Below are 13,299 nucleotides of genomic sequence, written 5' to 3'. Positions count from 1 at the left end.
GTTTGAAGAGTTAGGATTCTTGTATTTCAAATCATAGTGCTGGGTTTGATTCCCAAGCTGGCCCTTGACTGCAATTGCCTGCCAGTGCAAGACCCAGGTAGGTAGCAGTGACAGCTCAGGAAATTGGAGCGCTGCCACTCAAATGACAAACCTCAATTATGCTTCTACATGCTTCTAGAAGCTCATAGTGTTGAGTAATGCACAAATAGAAATGGCAAGCTTCCTCCTTAGCTATGTTTAACTTGTTGAAAATTTACCCATGACAATATATCTCTTTCAGGAAACAAAGAAAGATTGATTTCAACTTTATTTGTGGGATTAAAGTCCTGACCAATACATATTTGAAATTTTAATATTGGCTGAGTGAGGTTCAACTAATTAAAAAATAAGAAATAAGAATAATTTATCTTCCCAAAACATCAAAGACGTGTGAAATTCAGAGTAGATTATCATAAGTTTAAGTTACTGAGGGACACAAAATAGGGAAAGGTGCACTTGTTAAAAATATTGTAGAGTATCATTTGACTGAATATATTTATAAATAATGAAGATTTCTCTTCACTGCAAATTTGGAACCCTTTACATAATGACATTAGAAGAAATAGAGATGTATACCATTTTGTGATGATCTGATTATATCTACATCATGTTATAAATGAAACTGAACGTACTTATCCTTTATTGAAAAAAAAAAAAGCAACCTGCCAGAATTCATTTCTGTCTTGCACTTGTCCCACCTGGAAAATAATACCAAATTGGTATTCCAAGAGTTCCATCAAAATAAGAACAATAGGTCCAGGTTGCTTCCAGACCTTATTACTAACAGATTACAACAAGAAACAAAAAGAGGAAAACAAGAAAATTTGTGTGATGGCCTCCATTGATAGCTGTATGATTTAGGACAAGGTCACAGTTAGTGTTTTCCTAATTCTGGACACGGCTGGAACCACGATCAGGTGAAAGGGTAAGCAGACAATGGTGCAGTCACAACACAGGATCACAGAAAATAGAAACAGGTGACCTGGATGCCTCAGTTACAAAGGCCATGGCAGAATCATGATTAAGGCATCCATTCAACAAGAGGAAATCATGATAATAAATGTATACACAACAAATGTGAGGGCATTTACTTACGTGAAACAAGTACTTATGGATTTAAAGAGAAAAAAAATTTCCAAAACAGTAGCAGTGAGGGAACCTAACATCCCATTAACTTCTATGGACAGACCGATGATACAGAAACTCAGCAAGCAAACAAAAGAACTCACCCAGACAATAGAAGAAATGGCTAAACAAATACCTAGTGCACTTGCCATCCTACAGATACAGAATAAACTTTTTTTTCCCCCTCAGTACATGGAACCTTCTCCAGTACTGACCATATTATAGGCCACCAAAAAGGTTTCAGCAAATTAAGGGGAAAAAAAAATCAAAATTAAGACTTGTATTTTCTTGGTCAGGCAGAGAAATTGGAGATCAACAAAATAGAATAGAAGGCATGCAAATACTTGGAAACTGAATAACATGCTGTAAAATGAAGAATGGATTATAGAAAAAATCAAAGAAAAAATAAAAAAGAAAGTCCTTGAAATCATTGAAGGCATCAACAGGAGTTATCAAACTTTGTGGAACATAGTCAAAGCTGTCCTAAAAGGGAGCATCATTGCAATTAGTGCTTTTGTTAAGAAACTAGAAAGGCACCAGGCAAACAAGCTAACCACATAGTTGAAGAAGCTATTAAAGAGCAGCAAATATAATCCCAAGATTAACAGAAAAATACATAATCAGACTAAGGAAATAAACCAAATGGAGACAAAAGAGCAAATATATCAGCTCAACAAATCAAAGAGCTGACTCTTTGAGAAAATCAAAATAGGTTCTCCACTATCCCAAATAATATCTAAAAAGGAGGGATAAGATGAATTAATATAATAAGAGATTAAAAAAGGAACTGTAACAACAGATGCCTCAGACATACATAAAATAAGCAGGAACTATTACTAGCAACAGCAAGCCAACAAATCAAAAGACCAAGAAGAAATGCAAAGTTTTCTGGATTGGTTTAGTCTTCTGTTGTCATTTTACTGGGATGTTCTTCCTGTTCGCCTTTGGTTTTGGTAAGTGCTATTCCTCTTCTCTGTCAAGAGAACATCTTGAAGTATCATTTGTAGGGCAAGTTTGAAAGAGGAAAATTCTTTTAATTTTTCTTTACTGTGGAAGAATTTTGTTTCATTTTCAAAGACAAAAGAAAGCTTTGCTGGATATGTTATCCTTGGCCGGCTTTTGTTTTCCTTTAGAATCTGCAATATGCCACTCCATTCTCTTCTTGCCTGTACAGTTTCCTGTGAAAGATCTCCTGTGAGTTTAACTGGCATTCCTTTATATGTCAATTGATTTTTTACGTGCATATTTAAGGATCTTTTCCTTATGTTCAATTGAAGAGAGCTTGATAATCACGTGTCTTGGTGAAGATCGCTTTTGATTATGCATTAAGACTTGTATTATGACTTTTCATTTATGGGGATGTACAGTAGCTGTGAAATGGAGACTAACATCCAGATGTGAGGATGCAGTGTAGTATGCATTTCTGCTTCCAGACAAAGATGGAATCACAATGAAACTGTTTCCTATATCTTGAAAATAGGATTCTGGACTCTCTGCAATTGTCCATGCTTGCAATGATGGACATATGACTGAGTATGAAGAACTATATGTTAGTAATGATATAGAGGAACTAGGTGGGGGGAGGGAATTCCGGAGGGGATATGGGAATATGGAACTGTATCATAAAATAAATAATAATAATAAAATGTAAAAAAAGAATGCATAGATTTCTGGATACATACAGCATGTCAAAACTGAATCATGAGGTAATTAAATATCTCAATAGACATATAATCAGGTCAGAAATTGAATCAGTAATTAAATGCCTCACAACTAAGAGAAATCCTGGAAGGTATGGTTTCATCACTGAATCACACCCAAAGTTTTAAGAACTTACTCTGTCCTCCACAAATTATTCAAAATAATAGAAATGGAGGCAATCCTTTCAAACCTTGCATGCAACCAACATCACCTTGATGCAAAAACCATATAAAGACAGAACAGAGAAAGAGAATTATAGACTGATATCCCTAATGAACAAAGATGAAAAATCCTCAATAGATACTAGCCAACAGAATCTAACAGCATATGAGACAGATCATTTGCCTGTACCAGGTATTTATCCTTGGCATGCAGGGATGATTTGCCATAGAAAAAACCCAATGCATGTGATGCGTCTTATGAGAAAATGAAGAATAAAAATCATATGATTATCTCAGTAGATGCAGAGAAGGCACTTGATAAAATCCAACACCGCTTCACGGTAAAAATTCTAAGCAAGATATGCATAGAAGGAACTTTGTACAACACAATTAGTCCAATATACAAAAACCCATCACCAGAATTATGCTGAATTGGGAAACACTGGAAGCATTTCCAGTAAGGTTTGGAAATAGACAAGGGTGTCCTCTTTCACTACTGCTATTCAGCATAATATTGGCGGTCCTTGCTAGAGCTAGACAAGAAAAAGATATTAAAGAAATTCAAATTGAAAATGAGGAATTAAAATTACCCCTGTTTGCAAATGATGTAACTCTATACCTAGAAGAAGCAAAAAGACTAGACTAAGAGACTATTGAAATTCTTAAGAGAGTTTGGCAGGGTAGCAATGTACAAAATTAAGGAATATAAATTTCTTGACCTAACATACACAAATAACTCCTTAGCTGAGAAAGAACTTGTAAGTAGTTCCCTTAAAAATAATATAAAAGAATCTTAACTATCTTGTAATAAACCTAGCCAAATATGTGGAAGACCTCTATGATGAAAATTACAAAACATTTAAAAAAGGAAAAGAGAAGAAGACATTAAAAGATGGAAACATTTCCCATATTCCTGTATCAGTAGAACCAATATCACCAAAAAGTCCATATTACTAAAAATCATATACAAAACCATTCTGATCCCAAATAAAATCCCAACATCACTTCTCATAAATAGAAAAGATGATACAAAAATTCATCTAGAAACAGGAGAGGACACAAATAGACAAAGCTATCCTAAAGAATAAAAATAAAGCTGGAGGAATCAGAATTCCAGACTTCAAGACATGCTATAGGAAAGTGGTCATCAAAACAGTCTGGTGCTGGCAGAGAAAGAGGGAAGATAAGGGAATAGAAAAGGAATCCCAGGAGAGAGGCCACACATGTAGCGCTAATATTCTACAAGAACTAAAAATAACTCAAGGAAAAGTTTGGTTTCTTCAACAAATGCTGTTGGAACAATTGGATAGCAGTCTACAGAGATAAGAAACAAGAGGCCCACCTATATAAATATCAGCTCTATATGGATGGAAAAGCTAAATCTTCACCCAGAAACAATCAAACTCTTTAAGAACAACATAGGAAGCACTCTGCAACATATAGGGATTGGTAAACACTAAGAAAAGTCACCAAAAGCAAAAGCAGTCAAAGCCAAAACAAACAAATGAGAGTACAACGAAGTGAGAAGATTGAATTAAATTTGCATGTCCGCTAACAACACCTGCTGGTGTGGATGTGGGGAAAATGTATCTTATTCTACTGTTGGTGGGACAATAGGCTAGTGAAGCCACCATGGAAGTCAGTATTCAGAATGCTCAGAGAACTAAAAATTGACCTACTGTGACCCAACTATTCTACTCCTGGGAATATGTCCAACAGAAGTGAAATTTTAATATGGGAAAGTGGCCTGCAATCCCATAAGTATAGCAGCACAATCCACAATAACAACGATGTGGAAACAACCCAGATGTTTGTGGAAAGAATAATATATAAAGTAACTGTTGTACATCGGCTCCATGGATTACTATTCATCATTAAAAAAAAATGGAATTCTACCATTTGTACCAAATGATCTCAATCGGAGACCACTGTGCTTAATGAAATAATAATCACCAAAAGGATAAATATCTTATGCTCTCTCTGATATAAAGCAACATTCAAGCATAATACAAACCAAATAGATACATAGGTAAAAATCTTTGTAAATATCTTCTCATAGAAGCACTATATGATAGAGACTAGTACACTGGGAAATGCAAAAAGATTGCAGTATATATCTCAACACCTGGATAAAAGGAGGACTCCCAGTGATACTGGGAACTATTCCATGATGATGTGATATTAGGTTTTCTCCCATTGTATGTAACTACAAGGGCATGATACACTTAAATAGCAGAATGTTGGACCTGTAACTGTTACTGAAGGACTATACTAATATAATAATATGGGGTAAAATATTTGGAGGGCAAAAATAGGGAGGGAGGAATGATTCCCTCCCTATACCTATAAAGCCATATCATGGAAAATATTAACACAAATACATGCAAAATTTCTTAATAGTGACAAAATTTCAGTGATACAAATGATTTATCTCAATATTTCCATAATGAAAAGTTAACTGAAAAATATGTCTGAATTCAAAATTAGAGAAGTACACCCAATCTCTTAGTCTGGAGAGTTATGTTATAAACATACATTTCGGCCTTTCTGTTTTATGAGTGTGAGGATTATTATAATTATCTGACCTTTTTCCTTTAACTTCAGAAGTCTTCTGGAGGTAATCCAGTCTAGCTCATTTAGCTTTGTTTAGTGTTGGTTCCATTATTGCTATATGTTTCTTTTTTAACCACTGAATATCAAAATCAAACAGAGAAGAGTTGTGAACTCTGACGTATAAATCTTTCAAAGGAAAACCAATTTCATAAATCATCAAAAGAATCAAAAATAAAAGTTGACACTTCGTGAATTAATTCCATCTAACTACCAGAATGAAGGGAATAGCAGGTAATAGTACTGAAATATTTCAGAGTATCTTTACAATTAAAGATATTTCTAGGACCCTAGACATGTGAGATAGAGATTTGGTAAAGTTAGGTATATTTGTTTGAAATGTTTTGGTTTGCTAAGAGTTACAATCAAATACATATGCCAAACAGTTTTAAAAATCCATGTATAGGGCCCGGCGCGGTGGCGCAGTGGTTAAGGTCCTCGCCTTGCACGCCCGGGATCCCGTATGGGAGCCGGTTCTATCCCAGCAGCCCCGCTTCCCTTCCAGCTCCCTGCCTGTGGCCCGGGAAAGCAGTTGAGGACGGCCCAAAGCTTTGGGACCCTGCACCCGCGTGGGAGACCCGGAAGAGGCTCCTGGCTTTGGATCGACATAGCATCGGCCCGTTGCGCTCACTTGGGGAGTGAAACATCGGATGTAAGATCTTCCTCTCTGTCTCTCCTCTCTGTATATCAGCCTTTCCAATAAAAATAAAATAAATCTTAAAAAAAAATTCATGTATAAGTAGAAATGGCCATTTATTTTCCACTGTCTACAAAGGAATCAATGAATCTTGCCATGAACTCGATGTGAGTCAGACACTAGAGTTTAACAATTTTCTTTTATTATTTTTAAAAAAATATTTATTTTTCATTGGAAAATCAAATATATAGAGAGGAGGAAAGAAAGAGAGGAAGTTATTCTGTGTGCTAATTCACTCCCCAAGCGGCGGCAATGGCAGGAGCTGAGCCAATCAAAACCCAAGTTTACTGGTCTCCAAAGGGACGCAGGGTTCCAAGGCTTTGGAGGGTCCTCCACTGCTTTCCCAGACCACAAGCAGGGAGCTGGGTGGGAAGCGGGTACGCCGTAACAAGAACCCATGTAATTACAAGGCAAGGACTTCAGTCACTAGGCTACCACACCAGGCCCAGCAATTTCTTCTTCAGGCTAGAAATTCATGTTTTCTTCTTTTCATTGAACTGTTTTAAACATTATCTACCTTCAGAATACAGACAAAGATTCATGGTTTTACCTTATCCACAAATGTCATGAAATGAGCACTCCACTGCTGGTGGTTATTGTTTTGGTCCATCATCCCTTAAAGCGTATCTCAAGAATGGGTCATAATCCAATTACATTAAATAATTTAGTGATTTGAAGAAAACTGTTTTTGTTCAAGGAACATCTCTCTTTCCCATCTATTCTTTCCAGCTCTTCAGAATGTGCAGAATTTATCCTAAGACCTGTTTTAAGAATGTAAAGCAGGAGAAAAGCCAGTTGGTTTGGCCAGATGCTACAAAACCATCAGCAGTGCATGAGGCTGAAGACATGTTTAGTAACTTTCATAAGGCTTTCAAAATAGAAGCACTGTTCTGTCACAAACTTTAAATGTATTAAGGAAGTATTTGTCTCTTTTAATAATAATGGAATAAAAAGAATGCATCCGTTTGAGTAGATAATACGGAAGTGTGATGCTTGTAGGCATATATTGCGTAGTTATTTCTGACAGCTGCCAAATTGTTAGCTTTTTGATGGTCTCTGTTTTTTATATTATATACTTCAAATCTACTGTGGAAGAGTGTGAGATGCAGAAGAAGAGGTGGGAAAGCTTGCCAAGTGTTCTTTTTTCCTTAAATAATTTACAAAGACAAATGATTTCCCTATCCCTTTGCTATTATCATATTTTTTTTGGTATTAGAGTATATTGATGGTTCTAAATAAATTAACATGTAAAACTAAACAAAATTTTATGACATCTGAGTCAATTTTCTTGTTGCTAAAGTAATAGGCTTCTCTGACACAAATCTGAGTGCAACATATGGTCTCAGCCTTAGGCCAGGATGTTCCATTTGAATTATTCCAGGCTGTCCCTTATAGTGCTGTGCTTCAAACGTGAATCCAATTAAACACTGCAGTCAGGCCATTGAAAGGCTGCAGGAAAAGTACTCTAATAAATGGGGAGCAGGGTATAGGGCTATGATTTGTGTGGTAATCAGCAAGAGAAGGTCAGTTGTAATAGAGTAGACTGGTTTCCAAGACAGAACTAATGTAGGATGCCTTCCATTCCACGAAGGGATGCTCTCCATAGATTTGCTGTTTTCATTACCAAGAATGCCACTTACTGACAAGATGAATAACAAAGTGTGAGAATGCCTGTTGATGAATCAGGTGATTAAATACTAGGTTGTGGTAAGCAATTAGCAAACTGATGACCCGTTAGAACACTGAGAGTGAAAGGTTAAAGGAAAGGTGGTATGCAAATGTCTACTTGGAAAGAATAGCTCCCTGTTCCTTAAGATGTATGGGCAAATTCCAAGATCCACAATAGGAAGGCTAGCGAATTATACATCTCCCAAGACACAACAGCTTTTAAAGATATAAAGCACTGAATTTCTTTTCTGTGGAGAAAACAGAAATAAAAAGAATATCCACTGTTCTTAACACACTATTTTGGTAGCAATCTAATTTTTTAAACTGATGTAAACAGAGAGCTATGTAAGCTCCAGAAACAAAATAATACCTTCCATTTTTGAGGTCTCAGTTGTACTTTAAGTGTTGTATCCATTCAGCCATAATGCTAGATAATTCTTCTTATGAACTCAAATAAAAGAAAAACAAATGGCATGGTAGTTCTAATAACACAAAACGCTTTTACCAGAAGTATCAACTATCTTTTCTGTAATGATAATTCTGAGGCCCACAGAATGACTATACAGGATTAATCTTGGCCAAGTTTTCATTCCACCCTCTTGGCAATAACATATAGAACTACAGCAGAATTATGGGGTTTGTGCAGTGGTACAGCAAGCTAATTCTCCATCCTGTGGCACCTGCATCCCGTATGGGCAATGGCTGGTGTCCCAATTACTTCACTTCTAATGCAGCTCCTTGATTATGGCTGAGAGAGCAACAAAAGATGCTCCAAGTCTTTGGGCCTTTGCACCCATGTGAGAAACTTTGAAGAAGCTTCCAGATCCTGGTGTCAGATCAGTTCAGCTGTGATTGTTGTGGTCATTTGGAACGTGAGCCAGCAAGTGGAAGATCCTCTCTCAATCTTTCTCCTTTCGCTGTTAAAAAAAAAATCTACTTTTCAAACAAAAAATAAATAGATCTTTTAAAAAACAACTACAATAAGAGTGCTTGCCATTTTAAGCTTGTCTGAGAACATTCTTCTTCGATCCTTCAAAAAATAAATATACAATGATGCCCTTTACTGAAAGTTCACTTGCTGTTGAAAGTCATAAATAAAATTTAAAATCCTAGTATTTGACTAATGAGTAGTACAAATTAAAAGATTAAGATAGACTAGGTAAATATATGAGACCCTTGCCCACCCCCCAATCCCCCTTGTACAGCATGCCGATTTGTTGTTTTGAGTTTTCAGGAATACTCATGTCCTAAAGATACAGTGTTTTTCCTAGCAAACACTCATTATCTCTGCCATAACCCTGACACTTACTGGGGATTGCACAGTAATGTAAGATACAATGTTAAACATCCTTTACTGGATAGACTGGTTGCTGAGAGGATAAAGTATGACTGTGCAAACTATGTAAGTTTGCAGTTAAATACCCACAGCCATTTAACTTATAAACAGTTTGTGTTACTAGAACCATCCAGTTTTTTGGCACATCTTGAATGAAGAATGTCTTTGATGGTAGCTCTCACAATACGGAGTTACCATCTGCTTGCCATACTTGATTGTTGCTCATTCTGTAAGAGCTCTCATGCTTCCAGCACTTAGGAGCAATTAGCTGTTGCCCAAAGATCTTAATTCTGTACTTTCTCTGGGCAATTAAAAGAGGAGCGAGACCATGAAAGCTTCAAGAAACCAAGATATGCTCTATTAGCTGCTATGTTAGAGTTAAGCTATGAAGCACAGCAAACCACATCAATTTATTCCTAGGGGAAAGAGATTATTCCGGTAGATATAAGAGAATGAAATAGGTGTTTGCAAGCTGAATCTTTTCTAATGTTCCACAAGTTTCACATTTTGTGGTTTGAAAAAGAAAAAAAAAAGTTAATTACCCTTGTCACATGCTTTCCTCAGCAATGTATTTTTCCCGTAGTTAACAATCATCCCTTCTCACTTACTCGGTGTGGATAGCTCCTGGTTCCAGTAGAGATTTTAAGTTTTAAGTACTGTATTGCTAACGATGCTTTTTTCTGTGAAAGTTGCTGTGAAAGGATCCTGTCTAGAATTCTTTAATTTCCTCAGCTATTTCAATTCTTTTTATAAATCTAAGAATATGTTTAAACATTTTAAATAGGTTATTCATTAAACTTTATATTCAATGGATTTTTTAAGCAATGGATTAAAAAAGCTATGGCTCATATCTAATTAACTTTTCTTTAGTTTCTGACCTATTTTCTTAAAATTAAACAGGTTTCATAAACCCCAGTAAGATGGTGTTAATGAAAATGTTTGTTTACAACTTACTTCTACATATGTTCAATGAAATCAAGTTTTGTTTATTTTTCTTACACCAAATGGTTTACCTATGTGTTCAGGCAGATAATGCTTTTTGTTTATCATTAATCCAAGTAAAGAATGGACTCTTTACATGAAATCTTTCACTAAATACCTGTTAATCTATTTGCAAAGAGAAAATGTATTAACTCAATCATTAATTACTACTTAAAAGAGGTTTATATGTAAATATACTTTCCTTGTAGAAGACCTAAGAGAGCTATCAGTTTTCCCTTGGGAAATTAATATGCTATCAATAATTTGGATATTTTTCTTAAGTGATAAAATAAAATATGTGTGACATTCAGAAGAATATTTTAACTGAAGTATACACATGACTACAAGGAGTTCACCATTTGGAAATGGGAGTTCTGCAGGACGGTTTGTTATGCTGCTGCACTATGTCATCAATAATAACCCCATCCATTTTTGACATCCAAGGAAATCAGCTTAGTAGGAGGTAAATCATTCAATACTGGCATGTATTAAAGTCCATCAGTCATTTTTAAACAAGAATATTTAGGTAACAATCCTAGGAAGCTACATTACTTTCACATGCCCTAATGTAGAGTTGAACGTCTAAAAACCAATAAGGAAATGTGCATGTGGGAGTATTGATTATGTAAAATTCTCTTGGTCTACATTGTAGAATGAATTTTATTTTACACAACCCTTTGAACTCTTAGAGTGTTGTCTTCTGCACCTTCAATTTTATGTGTGCTCAATTCAATTCCTCCTCCAAAAAATTAAAATTTAGACTCCTTGTCCTAATTATTGCTTTGGCATGTGTTGTATTATTTAAAGCCAAGTGGTTGAATTCTAATTGTCAACCAAATTTAATCAGATCCCAGGAGGAAATCTCAATTAATTGGACAATAATCAGAGACGTTTTTCTCATCTCTTATCCTAGAAGTAGAGTACATGAGGCAAACTCATCAAATTTCTAGGTTTGATAATGAAGACTCTTCTAGAAGACAGACTGAGCCCTAAGTATTGATTACATACTGCAGGGAAAACATTAACCGGATTAAAATTCTAAAAGTAAGAGATTATATGTAAAAAAGAAAGTTCCCATTACAGTGTTTATTCAGGGAAATAAGAAGTCAGAGGTCAAACTTTCCAGGATATGAATATAAGTCTTCAAATAACAGCATTTGAGAAGGGAGGTGAAAACGGTTCCAAAGACTGGCACATAGTATCAAGTGATTCAAATCTCTGAAAACTCCTTAATCAGAACAAACAAAAGAAAATACTGAAGTAAAAAAGAAAATTACTGTCTCAAAGTACTGGGCATCGTACAGATAATCTTGTTCTAACTCATTCTTTTTACATTTAATAAATTTAAGTTTCCTCAATATGCCACATTCTTAGTGTTCAGAAATTAAAACTCTGTATGGACAGAATGTCTTATCAAGTGTATTCAGTCTAACTACCAAAACACACATACTCACATATACACATATACAACTGAAAGGAAATGTGAAATCTAGAAATTTTCAAATAAGGTTTTGTCAGGTTATACCAGTTGATACAGAAAATATAAGTTCCCAATAAATTCTGTATGGAAAGATAGAAAACAAAAACATTTGACTTTCTGTTATGCTTTATTATGATATTTTGAATTATTTTTTTCTTGGAGTATTTTTTCTGAGATCAAGATGATATGGAAAGTGGATGTACTCTACAGTTTCATGTAAATGCATAAGCACCCTAATAGAAAGAAACATTCTACATTTGATCCTGTGAATGTTAATGGCCCGTATCCAGCTTTTATTTGGATAGACTGATCCTTTTCTCCATCCGGGGTCATCTGGGATGGAAAAACAGAGTTGCAGCTATTTTTTCAGTTGTTGCATATTAGTTTTTCAGTAATTAGAGATCTGAACAAATACAAAGTCTTGTGCAACATTATATTACCTGGTATTAAGGGGAAATTGAAGTGTAGAGATCCGTATTAAGCCAGTTAGTAAGATCCACGTGTTCTATAATAGGGGTTCAAAAGTGACCTCTGATTAACTTGTGTAAGATTAAGTTTATCCTTGTTACTAATTAAACAAATAGCTGTATTTGCCTTACATTTTTTTATACTCAAGTTATGACATCAATCCTCTGAAAGAACTAAAGAGTCAAGCTCCCATTTAAGGCAGGAGGAATATATTCTGCGTATTAGGGTCTTGACATTTGGCATCTAGTCTCCAGTAGTTTATTGCAATTCATATGCCAACATATCACATGTCAAAGGATTTTTCACTGAAGGTTGAAGAGGGTAAAATGAAAGATTCATTAGAAGTTAAACTTTCAGATGTTATTGGTTACCTACTTCTACTAAGGCAATTCACTAAGAGCCCTGGGGTGTAAGAACAATGACTCACAGCATCCCATTTATCCTGCTCTAGGGTGGAGTGTGTGAGTGTGCACTGGCAAGGATGCCAAAGGATTTGGTATGTTCAATAAACTCAGAGAAAAGTATTTGGGTAAATATTTTTATTCATCACATATATCTACTTTTATGCACTCCTAATATATATATCTATATATATATATATGTGTGTTTTTTCACAAAGTGCAGCCCCCATTCAAATATATCAATTGACTTGAATGCAAAGAAACGATTATCATAATGATTCTGAAATTGTTCTTGCTTCACAAAGGAAATTCTATTTCTCAAAGGCAAATAGATTTTCCCTTTCTTGTATGTTTTTGAATTTCTAATATACATTCATCTTCTTCTCTTCTGAAATTATTAAAGACCCTTTTGCAAAGCTAAGCTGCATTTGCTTCTTCATAAAAAAGTGTTAAAATGTCTTTGCTACATCACAGCTGCAGAGTAACCATAGCAACCAACTTAAGTATCAGAACTGGTTATTACACTGTGCCTTCCATGTCTAGATGTGCAAGTGGTAGAAATGCTATTAAAGCACTTTAAGGAGGCTTGCTTTTACAAATATTTTCATTGCTGACAATGGGTCCACAATCAC

The sequence above is a fragment of the Ochotona curzoniae genome, unplaced genomic scaffold (genome assembly GCF_017591425.1).
Source record: "Ochotona curzoniae isolate NIBS_2020 unplaced genomic scaffold, NIBS_Ocur_1.0 contig_3498, whole genome shotgun sequence".
Classification (NCBI taxonomy): Eukaryota; Metazoa; Chordata; class Mammalia; order Lagomorpha; family Ochotonidae; genus Ochotona; species Ochotona curzoniae.
This window is presented reverse-complemented; position numbering follows the sequence as displayed.